Raw genomic sequence first — 21,073 nt, forward strand, 5'->3', positions numbered from 1 at the left:
TTGTGACTTTATTTGAAGCAGAAATAATATGTGAATGCTTCATTGAGCATAATTCCGACTGGTAACTACGCACTTCGTCCGAGCACGCGTCATGCAAGCCATCTTAAATGACCACCTAAACTGTCATTTGGCAACCTAAAAAGCTGCCAAGGTTGCCCGGCTGGCAACAGGGAAAAAAGTTAAGCGAGAGCCCTGTGCTACATCAGTTTGCTCAGCCCTAAAAATGCAGAAACAATCCGGAGGACAATTCTTGTTTGAGAAAGACTGTCTAGCAGTAAATGCCATACTGCAGATGAGCAAGCTTCGGTATAAAATCGTAAAAGGGGACCCAAAAGGATTTGTCACATTTTTAGATGACAGGAACATCCCCCGAGGTGTCCTCCCACGGTACCGTGGAAACAGATTGCACATACTGTTTCATATTAGCGGCAAGCTCATTGAATATTATGATGACTTTGTTGCCCTGCTGAATAGCGGAACATCCTGTGGGCGGTTGAAATGTGCCATCCTCCATGACTTCACCCAGGCTGAAGCAAAATAGAACTTCAGATATTGGGCTTACTTGGCAAATATCTGACTGGGCCTTGGATGAAGCGCTTCTACATTTCAAGCCAGAATCAGATCAACCATATTGATGGCATCAAAGTGGTTAAAGGGGTGAATTCTGCTCTAAAGGAAGCCACAGAAAATCCAGTGAACTTGATATTGGCAAGGGAAGATTTCTTCGATGAGGAGGTACATCATGACGCCACATTGAAAAAACTTTGGGAGCTACCAGTACATCCACACTTCAGTTCAAATATGAGGAGCTGTCTTCAAGCTGTCATCACTGTGTTGGAGAGGCAGTATAGTAAATACTTTGAACTTGATGTAACTGAGAAACTTAAGGAGGAGACTGCAGCAGCAAGTTCACACAACATTGATGCGGAGGAGATAATGGGGATGTTTAGCTCATCGAAACTGAAATCTCCCAATGCCACCATGTGTTATTTGTCATGTAGGATGCGGGCCTGCAAGAATAAAACAGTCAATCTCGAGGAGCATCGTAGGGAGGAGGTGCTCTGTAAGGCAGTGACATGGGGGAGAGTGCAGAGGAACACACGGAAGAAAAAACAGAAGGAATTGAGAGCAGAAATCATCAAGCGACAGAAAGGCAAGGAGCATGCTCCAGACACGAAAGAGAGGAAAAAACTAGGAAAAAAATTGAGACTGATTTAGATTAGATTAGATTAGATTAGATTAGATTAGATTAGATTAGATTAGATTAGATTAGACTAGACTTTATTAATCCCCTTATTCAAGGGAAATTCAGATATCCTTGCAGCACACTAATAAAAATACAACATAGCATTCAAGAAGTTCAACACCAAAGCACAAAGTCCAGTCCCCAGCCTCTTGTCCACCCAGAGTCGGGCCTATTGAGGCGTCCACAGTCGCCGCCACGGCGCCCGATGTTCTCGCCGCGTGATGATGCTCCGGCGTCGGGAGAACCCCCAGCATTTAAACAGCGTTCGCAGAGATTATCCGAATTCGGACTACTCCAAATGTGATGATCTACAGGACATTCTTAATGGGAAAGTAGTGGGCAGAAAGGCATGCCATGCGTGGTTTGAAGATCAAAAACTTGTTGTTTACAAGGCCAAAATTGAAAAGTTGAGGAAAAACAACGTGTTGAGTTGCTTATTGGTTGCAATCTGAGGAGTATGATGATGCTACTGATTTGGATATGCCAATGTACCAGCTAGCAGCTGATCTTCTGCATAAAGACTTGGTATTTTTGCTAGAAATTTACCTATCTATAACGGACTTACAGCATATAATACAATAATATTAAAGTTCTGATCTTGAGAATATCACATTTTTGAATTTTCAATGCAGTCTGGTTGTTTAATACTATTTCCGTCACAACAGCCAATTTTGTAATTAGCTACAATTGGGTAACTAACTAATTATATGCTTTAATTTCAGCTCATCCAAGTAAGATTGTTTTATATTTGTTTCAGAATGCTTCAATCTATGATAACTGAAAATTTCATTCAGTTCTCTTAATTTCTAAGAAATTTATGGGCTTTTGACTGTCCTCGATCACAGCTTTTGTGTTATGTCCATAGAAAATCAATAGGGAACAAGATGCTAATTTCCGAGTATGAAAATGGCCATAACTTTTTTAATGTACACAAAAAAGCTGGAGAAAGTCAGCGGGCTGCAACCGCTGAGTTTCTCCAGCTTTTTTGTGTCCCTTCGATTTCCCAGCAGCTGCAGTTCCTTCTTAAATATCTTTTTTAATACTTGAGATATGAAAGTGAAATAGGTGCCAAATGAAAATTATTTTTATGCTTTATCTGATGGGAAAAATTGCAGACTTGATTTTTAAAATCTAAAAATTTTATAACATTGCTAATACTTGTCAATCTCTAACTGAGCCTCAAGCTTGTCCACTTTATTCCTTAGAATTCGTGCATTCATTACTCCTCTCACTTTTCACATTGATTCCGATTTCACTTGGCGATACTTTCCTACCCCTTCCTCAGCTTCTGCCCCGTTATTTCTGGTGTAGCTTTATTAACTTTTCCTGAATTCGCTTTCCCTTTAACTCCATCCTTGTATCCTTGCACCGCGGTCTCCCGCCGCCAGGAGGCGCTACTGTTGGAGGACCAGAGACGCTGCACCGCGGTCTCTCGCCGCCAGGGGCGCTACAGACGGGCGCCCAGACCTCCTTCCCTTCGTCACTCACAGACATCTCTCGCTCCCTCCCCGCCCGCACACCTCGGGCTCCGGCTCCTCGTGTCGCCGGCCGCAGGATCGCCCTCGGGAAGGGAGGAGGGGGTGGGGAAAGGACGAGGGGCCGGGCGGCGGCGGCGGCGACTGTTCCCACCTGAACTCCCGCTGCTCCTCCCGTCGAGCCGTCGCCCCGCCCCTCGGACAGACAGCACCGTCCGCCAATCGGAGCCGCCCGTCCCGCCCATCCCCACGGCCCCGCCCCCGGGGCTCCTACACCACGTGGGGGGGGGGGGATGGGAAACATCACAGCAGCTGATGACGGCCGGCGGGGTTAGAGCGGGACAGACACACAGACAAACCAACCAACCCAAAGCCCGCAGATTGACGGACGACCGCAGCACAGGGCGAGGGAGCGCCGTCTGCCGCGAGTGGAAAATTCAAGATGGCGGCGCTGACTTAACAGCTGCGACCCAACGGCAGTCCGTTTGTTATTTCTTTCTTTTTGGTCCTTTGTCCTGTTTTTAGTTAATTTTGTTTTATTAATTTGTGTACGTGGGTGGGAGAAACATGTTTTGGTCTCTTCCTTCGGGGGATGCAACTTTTTTTTCTGTCGTATTCCCCGGCTCCGTCTGCGCCGAGGCCTAATGGCGGAGCTCGGAGCTCGGAGCTCGGAGCTGTGGCGGTGCTCCGGCGGCAGCAGCAGCAGCGGCGACCCGACTCGTCCCCGGAAACGTGGCGGCAGGAACGGCAGCGGCGACCCGACTCGGCCTCAGAGCTGTGGCGGCGGCAGCGACCACCCGCGGAGTTTGAACCGGCCCGTTCGCGGAGCACGGTTGAGCCGCAGGACTTACCATCACCCGGTGCGGTCACACCATCTGGAGCCTGGATCGCCTCGGTGCAGAGGGAGAACAAAGAGGGAAGAGACAGAGACTTTAAGATTTTGCCTTCCATCATAGTGAGGAGGTGTTTGGTGAACTCACTGTGGTGGATGTTAAATTTGTGTTGATTGTGTGTTTTTGTCATTTTTATTATATGTATGACTGCAGGGAAACGAAAGGTCTGAATGACAAATATATTCAATTCATTTCAATTCAATCCAATTCAAAACAAGCCTCGCCTGCAGCATGTGGCGCCCTGACTAACGTCAGCACGCAGGGCCTCCCTCCGTCAATCCGGGCTCGGCTCGGCTTGGCTCGGCACCGTCGGGCAGCAGAGGTGTGGCACGGCCTCGTGCACAGCGGCCGTGCGCATGCGCAGTACCGGTCCACCTGTCGGTCGGGGCGATCCTGCGCAAGCGCATTACAGTACCGCCTGTGGGGGGGGGGGGGGGGGGGGTGGTGTCTGCGCAAGTGCAGTAGTAGGAGTACCTGCAAAGCATCATTGCTGAGATTGCAACAATGCAGCTGGTAGCAGTCTGAAGAAGGGGTTCAACCCGAAACGTTACCCATTCCTTCTCTCCAGAGATGATGCCGGTCCTGCTGAGTTACTCCAGCTTCTAGTGTCTATCAGCACATTCCTTGCGCTTATTTCACAGTGATGTTAAGTGCAAACCATTGTCTTAATGTACACTGGCATGCTTTTCATACTAATTATTAAGAGTGTAGAGGGGGGGAGAAACTAACACGAGCAAGTTTGCGGATGACACAAAGCTGGGTGGCAGTGTGAACTGTGAAGAGGATGTTAGGAGGTTGCAGGGTGACCTGGACAGGTTGCGTGTGTGGGCAGATGCAGTATAATATAGACAAATGTGAGGTTATACACTTTGGCGGCAAAAACAAGGGGGCAGATTATTATCTAAATGGGGTTAGGTTAGGTAAGGGGGAGGTGCAGCGAGACCTGGGCGTCCTTGTACATCGGTCACTGAAAGTTGGCTAACAGGTACAGCAGGCAGTGAAGAAAGCTAATGGAATATTGGCCTTCATAACAAGAGGATTTCAGTATTGGAGTAAAGAGGTTCTTCTGCAGTTGTATAGGGCGCTGGTGAGACCACATCTGGAGTATTGTGTACATTTGTTTCTCTCCTAATTTGAGGGCGGACATCCTTGTCATTGAGGCAGTGCAGCGTAGGTTCACGATATTGATCACTGGGATGGCGGGACTGTCATATGAGGAAAGATTGAAAAGACTAGCCTTGTATTCACGAGTTTGGAAGGATGAGGGGGTTCTTATAGAAACATATAAAATTATAAAAGGACTGGACAAGCTAGATGCAGGAAAATGTTCCCAATGTTGGGCGAGTCCAGAACCAGGGGCCACAGTCTTAGAATAAAGGGGAGGTCATTTAAGACTGGTGAGAAAAAACGTTTTCAGAGAGTTGTGAATTTATGGAATTCCCTGCCTCAGAGGGCAGTGGAGGCCAAGTCACTGGATGGATTTAAGAGAGAGTTAGATAGAGCTCTCGGGGCTAGTGGAGCCAAGGGATATGGGGGAAAGGCAGGCACGGGTTATTGATAGGGGACGATCAGCCATGATCACAATGAATGGCGGTGCTGGCTCGAAAGGTCGAATGGCCTCCTCCTGCACCCATTTTCTATGTTTCTATGTAAAACCAAACTAGAAAATGGTGGAAATATTCCAACTGGCTAGATACTGCTTGACGTGCCAAAAACAATCACATTTCACCGTTCATCTTGCCTTGAAGAGTGTTGTCATATGTCCCAGACAAAATAACGGTATTCTTATTTGCAGCAGCTCAACAGAATATGTAAACATAGCACTCTGAAAACAATATAAGAAAAGCGAAAAATAACTTTTTTTGTGTGTGAATGTGTGTGTGTATATATATATATATGTGTATATATGCGTGTATAGGCACATATATATATATATGTATATACACATATATACACACATATATATACACACACATATATATATATATATATATATATATATATATATATATATATATATACACACACATATATATTGATTTGAGTATAGGAGCAGGGAGGTTCTACTGCAGTTGTACAGGGTCTTGGTGAGACCACACCAAGTATTGCGTACAGTTTTGGTCTCCAAATCTGAGGAAATACATTCTTGCCATAGAGGGAGTACAGAGAAGGTTCACTAGACTGATTCCTGGGATGTCAGGAGTTTCATGTGAAGAAAGACTGGATTGACTCGGCTTGTACTCGCTGGAATTTAAGAGATTGAGGGGGGATCTTTTGGAAATTTACAAAATTCTTAAGGGGTTGGACAGGCTAGAACCAGGAAGATTGTTCCCGATGTTGGGGGAGTCCAGGACAAGGGGTCACAGTTTAAGGATAAAGGAGAAATCCTTTAGGACCGAGATGAGAAAAACATTTTTCGCACAGAGAGTGGTGAATCGCTGGAACGCTCTGCCACAGAAGGTAGTTGAGGCAAGTTAATTGGCTATATTTAAGAGGGGGTTAGATGTGGCCCTTGTGGCTAAAGGGATCAGGGGGTATGGAGAGAAGGCAGGTACGGGAAACAGTTGGATGATCAGCCATGATCATATTGAGTGGCGGTGCAGGCTCGAAGGGCCGAATAGCCTACTCCTGCACCTATTTTCTATGTTTCTATATATATATATACACACATATATATACTTGACTAAGTGGGACCTGTTGGGTCCCATGTTTACACGGGAGGGCTGGTCCCCCAACACAATATTCCACCTCTCCACAATTCCAATATTGCTGGCCTGTGGGGGGGGGGACTTTCTGGAGCACTAGATGGGTGTTATGGGCCGAATGGACTGTTTTCCAGGGGGCTAGTATGAATATTGTGGGCCGAATGGATTCTTGGGCTGGCAGCTCAGTCACTGAGGCCTGGTGGGCTGGCAGCTCAGTCACTCAGGCCTGGTGGGCTGGCAGCTCAGAAACTGTCTGAAATTCTGCTCAAAACAGGTGAGAGACAGAGAGAAGGGGTAGAGGGTCGAGAATCAATTTTAGACATTTTTCTTCTTTTTCTGCAGAAGGAGGAAAGTGTATCCTGGTCTGGATCTCACAGGGGGCAAATGAAGGGACGGAGAAAAAAACTGGAGTGAGGTTTAATACTTGCAGGGGGAGTACTTAGTGATGAGCCTTGGCTAGTACAGGCCTGATGGGCTGAAGGGGCTCTTTAAAAAAAATCTAAGCAAATTCTCAGTGAAAGGCAATTTTTCTGGACTTTGCCTGGCCTGGCACAGGTCTTTTGGGCCAAAATTCTCCTCCTGGGCTAATACAGGCATTTTGGGTGAAATTGGGGCTTTGTAGGCCGACATTTGTGGTTTCAGGCAGGCCAAACAACTCATTTAATTTCATTTTTAATTGCATTGCAGTTTCAAGCACATAGCAGGCCGAATAGCTCATTGGATTTTCATTTCCATTGTCATTGCAGTTTCAAGCACAGGGCTACTCACAGTGTTCTGTAGTTTCCCAGCTCCGACAGAGAGGTGTGACCACTCCCTCGCCATCTTGCAGGCAGATTGAGCCACGCCCACACTTCTGGGTTTTATAATCACTCCCCCTCCTACCAGAAGGGGCGTGGCCTTCATGGCAGTGATTGACAGGAGAGAGAATCAAAAAGTTGTAAACACTGCCCAGGCCATCACCGGCCCTGACCTCCGCACCATCGAAAGGATCTATCGAAATTTCTGCCACAAAAAGGCAGCCAACATCATCAAAGACCCACACCATCTTGGCCACACACTCATTTCACTATTGCCACGGGGAAGAAGGTACAGGAGCCTGAAAACTAACGTCCAGGTTCAGGAACAGCTGCTTCCCTACAGCCATCAGGCTAATAAACACGATAACAAATAAGCTCTGAACTGCAACAGACTATTATTATTATTGCACTATATTTGCTATTTATTGAGTATGTGTGCATGTGCATACACACACTGAACTTTTTTTTCTTCTCCAGTGATGTACTATGTTTACATATTCTGTTGTGCTGCAGCAAGTAAGAATTTCATTGTCCTATCTGGGACATATGACAATAAAACACTCTTGACTCTTGATATAAGTGTGAAGAAGGGTCTCGACCTGAAAAGTCACCAATTCCTTCCCTCCAGAATTGCTGTCTATCCCGCTGAGACAATAGACATTAGGTGCAGGAGTAGGCCTTTCGGCCCTTCGAGCCAGCACTGCCATTAAATGTGATCAAGGCTGATCATCCCCAATCAGTACCCCATTCCTGTCATCTCCCCATATCACCTGACTCTGCTATCTATACGAGCCCTATCTAGCTCTCTCTTAAAAGTATCCAGAGATCCTGCCTCCACTGCCCTCTGAGGCAGAGAATTCCACAGACTCACAACTCTCTGTGTGAAGAAGTGTTTCCTCGTCTGGATTCTAAATGGCTCACCCCTTATTCTTAAACTGGGGCTCCTGGTTCTGGACTTCCCCAACATCGGGAACATGTTTCCTGCCTCTAGCGTGTCCAAACCTTCAATAATCTTATATGTTTCAATAAGATAGCCTCTCATCCTTCTAAACTACAGAGTATACAATCCCAGCCACTCCATTTAGCATGTGACAATCCTGCCATCCCGGGAATTAACCGTGTAAATCTATGCTGCACTCTATAGCAAGAATGTCGTTCCTCAAATTAGGGGACCAAAACTGTACACAGTATTCCAGGTGTGGTTGCACTAGGACCCTATACAATTGCAGAAGGACCTCTTTGCTCCTATACTCAATTCCTCTTGTAATGAAGGCCATTCGCTTTCTTCACTGCCTGCTGTACCTGCATGCTTACTTTCAATGACTGATGAACAATGACCCTCAGATGCCGTTGTACTTCCCCTTTTCACAACTTGACACCATTTAGATAATAATCTGCCTTCCTGTTTTTGCTACCAAAGTAGATAACCTCACATTTATCCACGTTAAAATGCATCTGATGTATATTGTAAATAGCTGCAGTCCCGAAAAAACAAAACCGCTACTCTGAAGTCTATGTAGTTCAGATCTTATTTTGCGGTTGTATTGTTTAATAGCCTGATGGCTGTAGAGAAGCAGAAAATGTAGGAGCTACTCACTTTCATTTGTGGCGAGAGGAACAAAGTTCACATCTCAGGTCAAGAATCTTTTCATGAGAACTGGGAAAAAGTGAGAAATATAAGCTTGTTTTTATAGCTTCTTCCAGTTCTGATGAAATATAATTGAAATCAAAAATAAGTCTCTTGGTTAGAAACCCTGGTTGGGACCAAATAAATTGCAGAATAAATGCTGTTCAGTTCTCCACAATGGAGGGCGCAATTAGCTTTCTAAATGTATGGATGGAAGGAATTGAATGAAATCGATGTTAGGATTAATGACATAGTGCTTGGAGATCATGGCGATAGAAGCAGGAAATCTTTGAAGTTTGGTGATCTACTTCCAGTGGACTAAAGGAATTTGATGTGATAAATTATTTAGATGCAGGAACAAACTGAAACACCTCCAATAATCTATATTTTATTCTATGGTGAGAAGGCAGGAACGGATGATCAACCATGATCACAGTGAATGGTGGTGCAGGCTCGAAGGGCCAAATGATCTGCTCCTGCACCATGCAGGTAACTGACAGATGACATCGTAGCTAAAATGGAATTCAGAAAATGAAACAATCCATGGTTGCCAAGAGATGGTCTGTAATGTTTTGTTGCTGTGGTAGCATTGGGTTAGTTCAAGAACCTGATGGGACACGAGCTTTTTTTGAACTGAGAGTGCGGAACGTTTTACTTCTGTGTCTTCTGTCCGATGGTAACAGTGAGAAGACAGCACGGCCTATCCCATTTCAGCTATTAGTTGAGCCAAGTTAACCAGAACAACTTGTTAATCTTAACATCTCTATATTCTGAGAACTTTCCTGTAAAAGATCTTTCAGGGGAAGTGTCGCGAATATCCGCAGAAAGTAAAACGTAATCTGCGTGCCTTTGTAATCAATTCCCCTAGCAGTAGCCTTCTTTGTGTTTTTCTAATTACTTGCTCTACCTTGTGCAAGTACGTGACTATCTGGAGGCTAAATTCAATCTGGAAATTGACCGCTTGGGGAAAGATCATCAAATATTTTTAATATAGTGTGACATTTGAATTGACACAGGTATTGCAATTTTCTTTTCCAGTTACCATATAACCATATAACCATATAACAATTACAGCACGGAAACAGGCCATCTCGACCCCTCTAGTCCGTGCCGAACACATAGTCTCCCCTAGTCCCATATACCTGCGCTCAGACCATAACCCTCCATTCCTTTCCCATCCATATAACTATCCAATTTATTTTTAAATGATAAAAACGAACCTGCCTCCACCACCTTCACTGGAAGCTCATTCCACACAGCTACCACTCTCTGCGTAAAGAAGTTCCCCCTCATGTTACCCCTAAACTTCAGTCCCTTAATTCTCAAGTCATGTCCCCTTGTTTGAATCTTCCCTACTCTCAGTGGGAAAAGCTTTTCCACGTCAACTCTGTCTATCCCTCTCATCATTTTAAAAACCTCTATCAAGTCCCCCCTTAACCTTCTGCGCTCCAAAGAATAAAGCCCTAACTTGTTCAACCTTTCTCTGTAACTTAGTTGCTGAAACCCAGGCAACATTCTAGTAAATCTCCTCTGTACTCTCTCTATTTTGTTGACATCCTTCCTATAATTAGGCGACCAAAATTGTACACCATACTCCAGAATTGGCCTCACCAATGCCTTGTACAATTTTAACATTCTATACTCAATGCTCTGATTTATAAAGGCCAGCACACCAAAAGCTTTCTTTACCACCCTATCTACATGAGATTCCACTTTCATGGAACTGTGCACAGTTATTCCCAGATCCCTCTGTTCACCTACATTCTTCAATTCCCTACCATTTACCATGTACGTCCTATTTTGATTTGTCCTGCCAAGATGTAGCACCTCACACTTATCAGCATTAAACTCCATCTGCCATCTTTCAGCCCACTCTTCCAACTGGCATAAATCTCTCTGTAGACTTTGAAACTCTTCTTCATTACCCGCAACCCCACCTATCTTAGTATCATCTGCATACTTACTAATCCAATTTACCACACCATCGTCCAGATCATTGATGTACATGACAAACAACAGTGGACCCAACACAGATCCCTGTGGCACCCCACTCGTCACTGGCCTCCAACCTGACAAACAACCATCCACCATTACTCTCTGGCATCTCCCATTCAGCCACTGTTGAATCCATCTTGCTACTCCACCATTAATACCCAACCATTGAACCTTCTTAACCAACCTTCCATGAGGAACCTTGTCAAAGGCCTTACTGAAGTCCATATACACAACATCCACTGCTTTACACTCATCAATTTCCCGAGTAACATCTTCAAAAAATTCAAGAAGATTAGTTAAACATGACCTTCCAGGCACAAATCCATGTTGACTGTTCCTAATCAGACCCTGTTTATCCAGATGCTTATATATATTATCTCTAAGTATTCTTTCCATTAATTTGCCCACCACTGACGTCAAACTAATAGGTCTATAATTGCTAGGTTTACTCTTAGACCCCTTTTTAAACAATGGAACAACATGCGCAGTACGCCAATCCTCCGGCACTATTCCCGTTTCTAATGACATTTGAAATATTTCTGCCATAGCCCCTGCTATTTCTACACTAACTTCCCTCAATGTCCTAGGGAATATCCTGTCCGGACCTGGAGACTTATCCACTTTTATATTTCTCAAAAGTGTCAGTACTTCCTCTTCTTTGATCCTCATAGTTTCCATAGCTACTCTACTTGTTTCCCTTACCTCACATAATTCAATATCCTTTTCCTTGGTGAATACCGAAGAAAAGAAACTGTTCAATATCTCCCCCATCTCTTTTGGCTCTGCAGATAGTTGGCCACTCTGACTCTCTAATGGACCAATTTTATCCCTAGTTATCCTTTTGCTATTAATATAGCGGTAGAAACCCTTCGGATTTACTTTTACCTTACTTGCCAAAGCAACCTCATATCTTCTTTTAGCTTTTCTAATTTCTTTCTTAAGATTCTTAAGATGCCATTACCTTGTATAGTGCTGATCATTTACATAAGATGTTCACTCCTGTATATCTGTATGAGTGTGGGAAGCCAAATGTTTCAGGACATTTTATAGTGGAGACTTGTGTGCACAAAATTACATATGTTTTCCAAGTGATTTCCATCACATAAGCAAAGAAATTAAGGAATTTCAGAAGCTCTTGGTTTGAAGCAATTTTAATATAATTTAGAGATACAACATGAATCAGGCGCTTCGGACCAGTGGTTCTATGGTGACCATCGATCACCCGTTTTAGTTCAGTTGTTCATTGTCATATGAAAAGCTTGAATTTGCATGCTATCCAGCCAAAGGAAGGCCTATACATGATTGCAATCAAACCATCCACAGTGTACAGGTGAAGGGTAAATAAAGATTTTAGAGTGGAATGATTGCAATGGATGTCAGCAGACCTCTTACAGTCTGCACACAGACGCAGTCCAGCACGCAAAGGATCGCCTTGTTCAGGCGCCAGTTGGTCTCGACATTCATATTGGTTCAAGAGTGTTTTATTGTCAAGCATGTTTTATTGTCTTATGTCCCAAAACAGGCTATTTTGGCGAATCAGAGACGGTAAATTGGTTTGACTTGTTTTACTTTAACGAAACAACGAGCCAACGAGGCTTCCACAAGTGTGGGCGCTAGACGGACAGTTACTGACAGTTACAGCAAAATAAAATGCCATTAGAACATCCGCGCTCTGTGACTCATCCAATCAATCACGAGGGTTCGATTACCCAGAGCCACCACCAGGTGTCGCTACACTATGTTATTCCCCTTTTTCAAACACTCCCTACACATTAGTGGCAATTTTTATGGAGGCCATTTACAGTAACCTAAAACGCTGCATGTGTTTGGGATGTGGGAGGAAACTGGAACCCACACAGTCATTCAAACTCCACAGAACCCAATGTCCGTATCGAACCAAGGTCTCTGGTGCTGTGAGGTAGTAGCTTTACCGGCTGCGTCATTGTGCAGCTCAGTTTATGAGTGCAAATTCTGCGAGAATGTCATCAAAGTGAAACCATGTACATGTTCAATGACCAAAAAGTCAAGTGAAATTTGACCCTGCTTCCAAAACAATTGAGGTCCCAAGTTCCACGTATCCACTCTCACAGAAATATTTTGTGTATTGCATTGCATTATAAATTGTCCATTATTGCAACTCCACATTATTGAGCATTATTGGGGCATCTTTGAGCCCTTAATTCTGCTCTGCTTATTGGTTGTAAGGAATTTAGATGTATGATCATTTAACACATTGGAACTACCTGAATTTTAGAGCGCAGCTGCCTTCATACTTGTTGCCTTCTCTCCCATTTCCCCTGACACCCGCACTAATCAAAACTCTATCAATCTCCGCCATAAAATATCCATTGACTTGGCCTCCACATCCATCTGTGGTAATGAATTAGACAGATTCACCACCCTCTGATTAAATAAATTTCTCCTCTCCATTCACTTTAATGTCTCTTCATTATCTGCCACTGATCTGATTTGCATTGGGTGTCACTTTCTTCAATTGGACCCCTCTGCCATTTGCTAATCTCATCATTCGCATCATTAGTATCTATTAGTAACTATTATCTACTGCTTTGATGACCTTGGGACTATCCTTGATCAGACTTTGTTGGGTTTACCTAGCGCTGTAAATGGGTCGATTGCAAACGTGTATTGTCCTTCTGCTGACTGGTCAGCACGCAACAAAAGCTTTACACTGTACCTCGGTACACGTGACAACAAACTAAACATAAACTCAAGAGCATAGACCATAGAACAGTACAGCACAGGAACAACCCCTTTGGCCCACAATGTCCGTGCCACGGATGATGCCCGGTTAAACTAATCTCTGATTTGTACCAAATCTATTTAATTATTATTTTGGTTATTTTGCAGCCACATTAAAATTAAAGCAGTGGAGGTGCATTTGTGCAAATGAAAAGCCCCTTGCATCGGGGGTAAGTATTTTTGTAATTTCCTGTTGTTGCATTTGCGTTTACAAAATTTGTATTTGTATTCATGATATATTTTGGAATTTTGTTTTTCCTTGTATAAAATGATGCGTGGACTACAATCACTTGCTTATGATTTCAATTGCAAAAATATTTCATGAAAATGCTTTTCCTGTGCTTAACTTAATTTGTCTGTTATATTTTGCCTCTGGTAAATGTTAGCCGTTTCAAATTGAATTTCTCATGTTTTATTATTTGTGCATTAATGCATTACACATTTTTATTAGATGGGTTGTGCATATTGAGGCCGAGAAATGTTTATTTGTGTAATGTGACTGGTTCACGACTTGAAACAAATACATTTTCCTCTAAGTAAACGTGGGATGTTTATGACATTCATGACTTTCTTCTTGTCCTGTGCAGTGATGAGCAATGGTGGGCCACTAATGTAAAAGCAACCCTGGAAAAGTTGGGCATCCTGTTTGTTTTAAGATAAAGGGGATTGGTCTGAGCAGGACCCAAGCTCTTGGTACTAGGTGTCAGCTGCTCATCATAACACCTTACCTTGTGGGTAGCTTTGAGCACCAATTCTAATCCCCCCTGCTCCAACGTATCACTACTCACCCACAGTCATCAGAGAGCTATTGGCCCTCACTGAGGCCTGAATTGATCCTTGGTTTTCACTTACGATATGATACAATAAAACTTTCTTCATCCCCGGAGGGAAATTGGTCTGCCAACAGTCACAACACACAAGGTGCACGAAAACTTGCAATTAAAAGTGCAAATAAAGAGAAAAAGTCATGCGGCTGTTGGCTGGCTGCCGTGTGCACAACGCCTTAAGCGGAACGAACGAACAAACAAACAAACAAACAAACAAACAAATGCAGGCTTATCCCCTTGGTAGAGAATTATAAAAGTAGAGTATTTCCCCCACACCGGGACCCACATTGCTCTACCACCATCCCACATGGCAGTCCCCCATCGCCGGATCCCCATTGTTCTTCACGGCAGTCCCCCCACGCCCGGTCCCCGTTGTCTTCCCCAACCCCCCCCCCCCCCCCCCACTATCATTGAACGCTGTTTGCGGGTTGATCGTGAGGCCCCACTGCCGCTGAGGCTCCCGTTGCCGCTGAGGCTTCCGTTGCTGCTGAGGCTCCCGTTGCCTCTGAGGCTCCCGTTGCCGCTGAGGCTCCCGTTGTTGCTGAGGCTCCCGTCACCGCTGAGGCTCCCGTTGCTGCTGAGGCTTCCATCACCGCCACTACTGAGGCTCCCTCAGCCCAGGCAGACCTCGCCATCCGGCTTGACCTCGGTCCCCTGGGAGGACTGTGGGGCGAGTCTAGCCAACCGGTGCACGTTGCGGTCGGCGGCGCGGTTGTTCGGTGGAGGGATTGGGCCTGCGCGGCTCCTAGGGCCACTCCCACCTCACGTGTGCGGCTCTCCGGGACACTTCATCTTTTCCCAGTATAACTAGCAAATCAGACTTGCATCCCAGATACAGAGAAATGCTGATGCTGGGTTATATCAAAAATGGACACACTGCTAGAGTAATGGTGGTGCAGCGGTAGAGTTGCTGCCTTACAGTGCCAGGGAACTGGGTTCGATCCTGACTACAGGTGCTTGTCTGTATAGAGTTTGTACCTTCTCCCCGTGACCTGCGTGGATTTTCTCCGGGATCGCAGGTGTCCTCCCACACTCCAAATACGCATTGGTTTGTAGGTTAATTGGCTACGTATTATTGTAAATTGTCCCTAGAGCGTCGGATAGTGTTAATGCACAGGGATTGCTGGTTGGCGCGGACTGGGTAGGCCAACGTGGTGTATCTCTGAACTAAACTCAACTAAACTAACTCAGTGGCTTGGGTGAAAAAGGATGGGTGAAGTTTCAGGTTGGGACCCTTCTTTAGACGGATTGTAGGGGGTGGATCTGGAAACAAGAAAAGACCACGACAAATTTGAAAAAGGTTCCTGACCCGAAACATCAACCATCCTTTTATTCCAGAGATACCACCTGACCTGCTGAGTTATCCAGCACATTGTGTCCGTCTATCCTATTTTTTTCCGCCTCAATATCAGAATTCATTGTGGGAAAGCGTTTGAGCAAGTTAAAATACACGAGGCCAATTACGTAGGGTCTCCAGAGTGACTGAAATTTTCAGCAGTGGCCTTGCAATAAAAAAAATGCATTGGCTTCCATGCATTCCACATTAATGCACTTCTCAAGTCACTGAATATTTCAATACTGTTTTCTCTGAAGTCTGATTCATTATGATGCAGTTATTAATGGTGACCAATTATTCTGCAGGCACTGAGCTGCCAGAAAACTAAAGGTAAGTATTCGGCGGCTGATTTATCTGAGCAGCTGGCTCAGTATGAACAGCAAGTAGTGCAGCTCAAAGACCAAATTCTGGACAAAGAAACCCAGCTTCACGTGAGAGGTGAACAGCTTAAGGTAGCATCAATTCCAGTTGAATATTTGTTACCCTCACTGAGTGAGCTATTGCAGTGATTTGTGTACTTTGTGTTTGCATTTCTGCAGTTGGATTTCACTTTAAAGCCTGAAAATTCAGTCCAAAATATTGCAAGTTTTCTTTTTAACAATAACAATTAACAACGATTCTTATTTTCTAAAGCAATGACTATTGTTAAACCGTTTCACGTCGTGTGTCGGATCTTTTCAAGGAAATTGAAAGCATGCCTTCACACATCTCTGAAGTTTGACAGATCATCAGGTCCGGCAGAAATGTTTCCCAGCCAGTTAAAAGAAGCAATGGTGGAAACAGCTGAGGTTCTGACTAAATGTTTTCAGTCTTCCCTTGCCAAAGGAATGGTGCCAGAAAATTGCTCAAATTGTCAAGGAGTGCTTCCTGTTATTATATAATAGTAAAGATGAAATTGTACAGGTGAAGATGCAGATGGGATTTAGTTTAGTTAATTGTCGCATGTATCGAGTAAACTATTAAAGAATACAAGTTTCTGACAAATTTTGAGAGGTTGGGTGAGGAGGCACAGTGTTGGGTGGCACGCTGGCACAGCGGTAGAGTTGCTGCCTTGCAGACCTGCAGCGCCAGAGACACGGGTTCCATCCCAATTACGGATGCTGTCTGTACGTTCTCCCCTTGACTGTGTGAGTTTTGCTTTTGTTTGTTTTTAGTCTGTTTTATTTGTGTGTGTTAGCGTATCTTTAGTTTTGTATTATGTGGGGGAGATGGGGGATTGGGGAAACGGGAAACTTTTTTTATCTCTTCCCTCGACGGAGGTGCGACTTTTTCCGTATTGCATCTCCGCCGGCATTGTGGCCTAACATCGTGGAGCTGGAGAGGGCTTTGTTAGGGATCAACGTCGGGAGCTCCAACTGCAGGACCTTTGATCGCCGACTGCGGGGGTTTCGATCGCCCCGACTGCGGGTGTTTCGATTGCCCCGACCGTGGGAGAAAAGGAGGAAGATGGTAAACGTTATTCGCCTTCCATCACAGTGGGGAATATGTGGTCGCAAAAACCACGATGGAAGAGCTGCCTACCCTGGTGGGGACTCGGAGGGATTTCCGTGAGTGCAGTGATCCTGGAGTCTGGTGCAAGTGTGGACGGCTTTCTGACTTTGGGCGGACAGGGACTGCAGAGAGAGTACAGCGGTCGGTGAAGGAGCGTGTGTGTGGCCCGGACATTGAACTGATGGCTGTGGGTCTCCGCTTATGCTGGGTGCCCTAGGGATTCTCAAACGCCGCTGTGGTGTCTGTTTATGTTTAATCTTTGTGTAGTTTTGTGTCTTGTTGCTTTTTTGATATGAATGTGTGGTAAATCAAATTTCACTGTACCTCAGTACACGTGACAATAAAGGACCATTAAACCAATGAATGCAAATTAATTCATCCCCTGATTTCATTAATGATAATTTTAATTTTAATGTCTTAATACCAAGGTGGAATTGAAGACCTAACTATTGGTGCAGTTGAATTACAAATGTTACGTGTGTGTGATTTCCATTCTATGTTGCCCAGATTTATCTGTTAGGAGGTATTAATCACTTGTTAACTTCCTCAGTTGCTGGAAAACCTGAAGGAAAAACTCCGTGAAAGCGAAAAGGCATTATTAGAAAGGACACAACTTGTGGATGTGTTGGAGAAAAATCTTGATGGGAAGAATCAGGAGCTAGCGGTAAGGAAATTATTGTTTGCTGCTGTGTGAATCTCTATTACAGGGAAAGATCTCTGCAGGGATATAAGGGATTCTGTTGTAACTGGCAGTGAAATAAAAATAGCAGGGAACCTCTTGGAATAATCTGTAAATATGAAAAAATGTGAAGATTTTCTTTTGTATCAATCTCTCCATTCTTTTTTTGTAAAACAATCCTTTTATGATGTGTTATAGTGCAGAGTCACAGTTTATGTGGAGCCTTGCAACATTGTCATTCTGGTTATTACAGGTTGTTGACATTGCTGATCTGTACCACCAGTTTTTTCCAGCCGTGACCAAGATCAGAAGAGATCTCCTATTTATCTCTTATTTAGGTGCCAACAACACATGAACTCTTGATTATAATGCAACAGTGTCACTACTGATTATATCTATCTTCTATCTATTCTATTCCATATAAATGACTAAAACTCTCATCTTGACCACTTCGTGTCTGCGTTGTTATTACATTTGAGCAAAAACCATCATGCTTAGTCCTACAATTTTTCGCCACCATTCTTCTCTGCTGAAATCAAATAAGTTTTGATCCGATCGATGAAATAGTACAAAAGTTATAAAGGCTTTGAAGGTTCCCCCTCCCCACGCCCCACAGACCCCGCTCGCCCACATCCCCCCCAACACCTCTCCCCCACCCCCTCCGTTCCCACAACCCCCCCCCCCCGTCCCCACACCCCTCCCCCACACCCTGTCCTCCCCCACACACCCTCCCCCACAACCCCCCCCCCCTCCCCCACTCAAAGGCTCCGGAAGTCTCTTTAGTTTCATTTGGCTATTTTTTGATTTTTTTAGGAGTTAGTTGAAGATTTGAGCGTGGTTGAGATCGAAAATGAAGAACTCAAGGACAAGCTTCTGGCTGAAAAACACGTAATGAGAACCAAGGTCCGAAATATGACGGAAAGCATGAGGCAGATTAAAAAAAACTCAACAGAAAACACAGGACTCAGCTCTGTAAAATCAGTGAGAAACATGCTGAAGAAACATCACTGAAAGATCAGTGCTGTTTACAACTTAACAAAGATCTGCAACTTTTACGATCTCATGCCTGTGCACCTCTGGCCGAACAGGCAACTTGTTCTTTAAATTATTACACCAAACAGAAGATTGGGGAACTGGAAGGTAATTACTCAAAGATGACCTGTTAATATGTTTGGTCGGCTATAAATGTTCCTACCGCAGATTTGTACATCTGTCGTCACCTGCTGTGTATTTTTCTCATCCCTGTAACCTTATGAGATTTTGTGTATGCAAATTGGTTGTTGTAATTCCCATATTTTTATCACTGATCACACTTAAAAATATACTTCATTGGTTGGTAAATGGGTTGGTACGTTCAGTGATCAAGAAAAGTAGTGTGTAATCTAAGTTTTTTTCACTCGGGTATTCTGGTCAGATTACTTGATCAGAAGATAGTGATGTTTAAAGATTCAAGAAAATAATTATTTGTGAAGCATTTAACCATATAACCATATAACAATTACAGCACTGAAACAGGCCATCTCGACCCTGCTAGTCCGTGCCGTACACGTATTCTCCCCTAGTCCCATATACCTGCGCTCGGACCATAACCCTCCATTCCTTTCCCGTCCATATAACTATCCAATTTATTTTTAAATTATTAAAACGAACCTGCCTCCACCACCTTCACTGGAAGCTCATTCCACACAGCCACCACTCTCTGAGGAAAGAAGTTCCCCCTCATGTTACCCCTAAACATCTGTCCCTTAATTCTCAAGTCATGTCCCCTTGTGAGAGTCTGCCAAATGGCTAACAGGAACACACAGTAGTCATTTGGACAGACTCGTACAGATGCTTTTCAAAACATTCTCTTCTTGAATCCTTTAAACTTCGCTATCACTGAATCTTAATTTTGAGACGGTGCTGATAGTTAAAACATGACATCGTGAAGTGTGGCCTGGTGGCGCAGCGGTGGAATTGCTGCCTTTCAGCGGCAGAGACCTGGGTATGATCCCGACTGTGGTGCTTGTCTGTACGGAGTTTGTATGTTCTCCCTGTGGGTTTTCGTCAGGTGCTCCGGTATCCTCACACTCCAAAGACGTACAGGTTTGTAGATTAATTGACTTGGGTTCATGGTAAATTATCCCTAGTGTGTGTAGGATAGTGTTAGTGTGCGAGGATCATTGGTCGGCACAAATACGTGATCGAAGGGCCTGTTTCCACGCTGTATCTGTAAATAAAATCATTTGAAGACATTTTACCATTCACATTGTCCTTGCCGGAAATGGTACATCAAAGTATTTTAATTTCAAATAGCTTCTAATGAGAAGACCACAGATCAACCAGGTCATTTCATTAACTCCATGAATGTCTTTTCTCGGTGAGACTTGAGCTGCGTTTGCATGACAGTTTACGGAAAAGAGGGTGAAACCAGATACAAGATACAATGATGGTGGAGACAGACTATTCAGCAGCAGAAGAGGATATTTAATTGGAGTAATTTAAAATAAAATAAGTGTTTTAATGGAGACAGTGGAAAATTATCATTTTGTTTGTTTGGGATTAAGTAACTTTATACCTTGATTTCCAAAATGTTGCTGAGGAGACACATTTTCTGTGGAACTTTATTCAAGCTTCTAATCTTTTCTCACTAGTGATAGTTAAGGAATTTATAATTGGATAAATATGTATATGGAATTACCATTTTGCCTTACAAATCTTCAAGCTTAATGAATGGTAGCATTTCAAGGATATTTTATGATTTCAAATGTTGATAATTAGTAGAACATACGATTTTCACTGATTGCCATTAACTGCTGTAGAAACAATTGCAAATTGTGGAGGTGTTGCTTTTTTTGCAACACATATCAGATCATTATGGGTGTTTTTCCCTTTCTCTTTCTTAAAGAACAAGTGAGGTTTATGACGCAAGAGGCTGAAAAATCAGAGGCCAGGTTCATTACAATGGAAACTCAGTCCAAATCGAAAATCAAGACAATGTTAGTGGACAATGCACAGGTACCCCAAATAAAAACCCCTTGTACCTGGTGATGATTACCTGCATATTAATCTGTTTGCTATTGAATGGTGACTATTTTACTGACCAATAGAAATCCCTTGGCTATAATTGACACTAAACTTATTTCTACCCAGATTGTACCTTCTCGGCAGGAGCTGCTGGAGCTCAAAGATTTGGTTGACTTGGAAGAGGAGAACGAACAGTTACACCTGAAAGTGAACTGACTACAACACGTCGAGGCACA

General features: G+C 43.9%; 1 long non-coding RNA gene across 1 annotated transcript; it reads right to left on the bottom strand.

The window, feature by feature from the left end:
• Window positions 1-807: 807 nt before the first annotated feature.
• LOC116982140 lies at window positions 808-20,749 on the bottom strand. The gene is made up of 3 exons (XR_004414365.1): window positions 20,738-20,749; window positions 19,676-19,678; window positions 808-1,191 (listed from the first exon to the last, which is right to left on the bottom strand). It is a non-coding gene; the product is annotated as an uncharacterized LOC116982140 (long non-coding RNA).
• Between the last annotated feature and the right edge of the window lie 324 nt (window positions 20,750-21,073).

The sequence above is a fragment of the Amblyraja radiata genome, chromosome 16, assembly GCF_010909765.2.
Source record: "Amblyraja radiata isolate CabotCenter1 chromosome 16, sAmbRad1.1.pri, whole genome shotgun sequence".
Lineage (NCBI taxonomy): Eukaryota > Metazoa > Chordata > Chondrichthyes > Rajiformes > Rajidae > Amblyraja > Amblyraja radiata.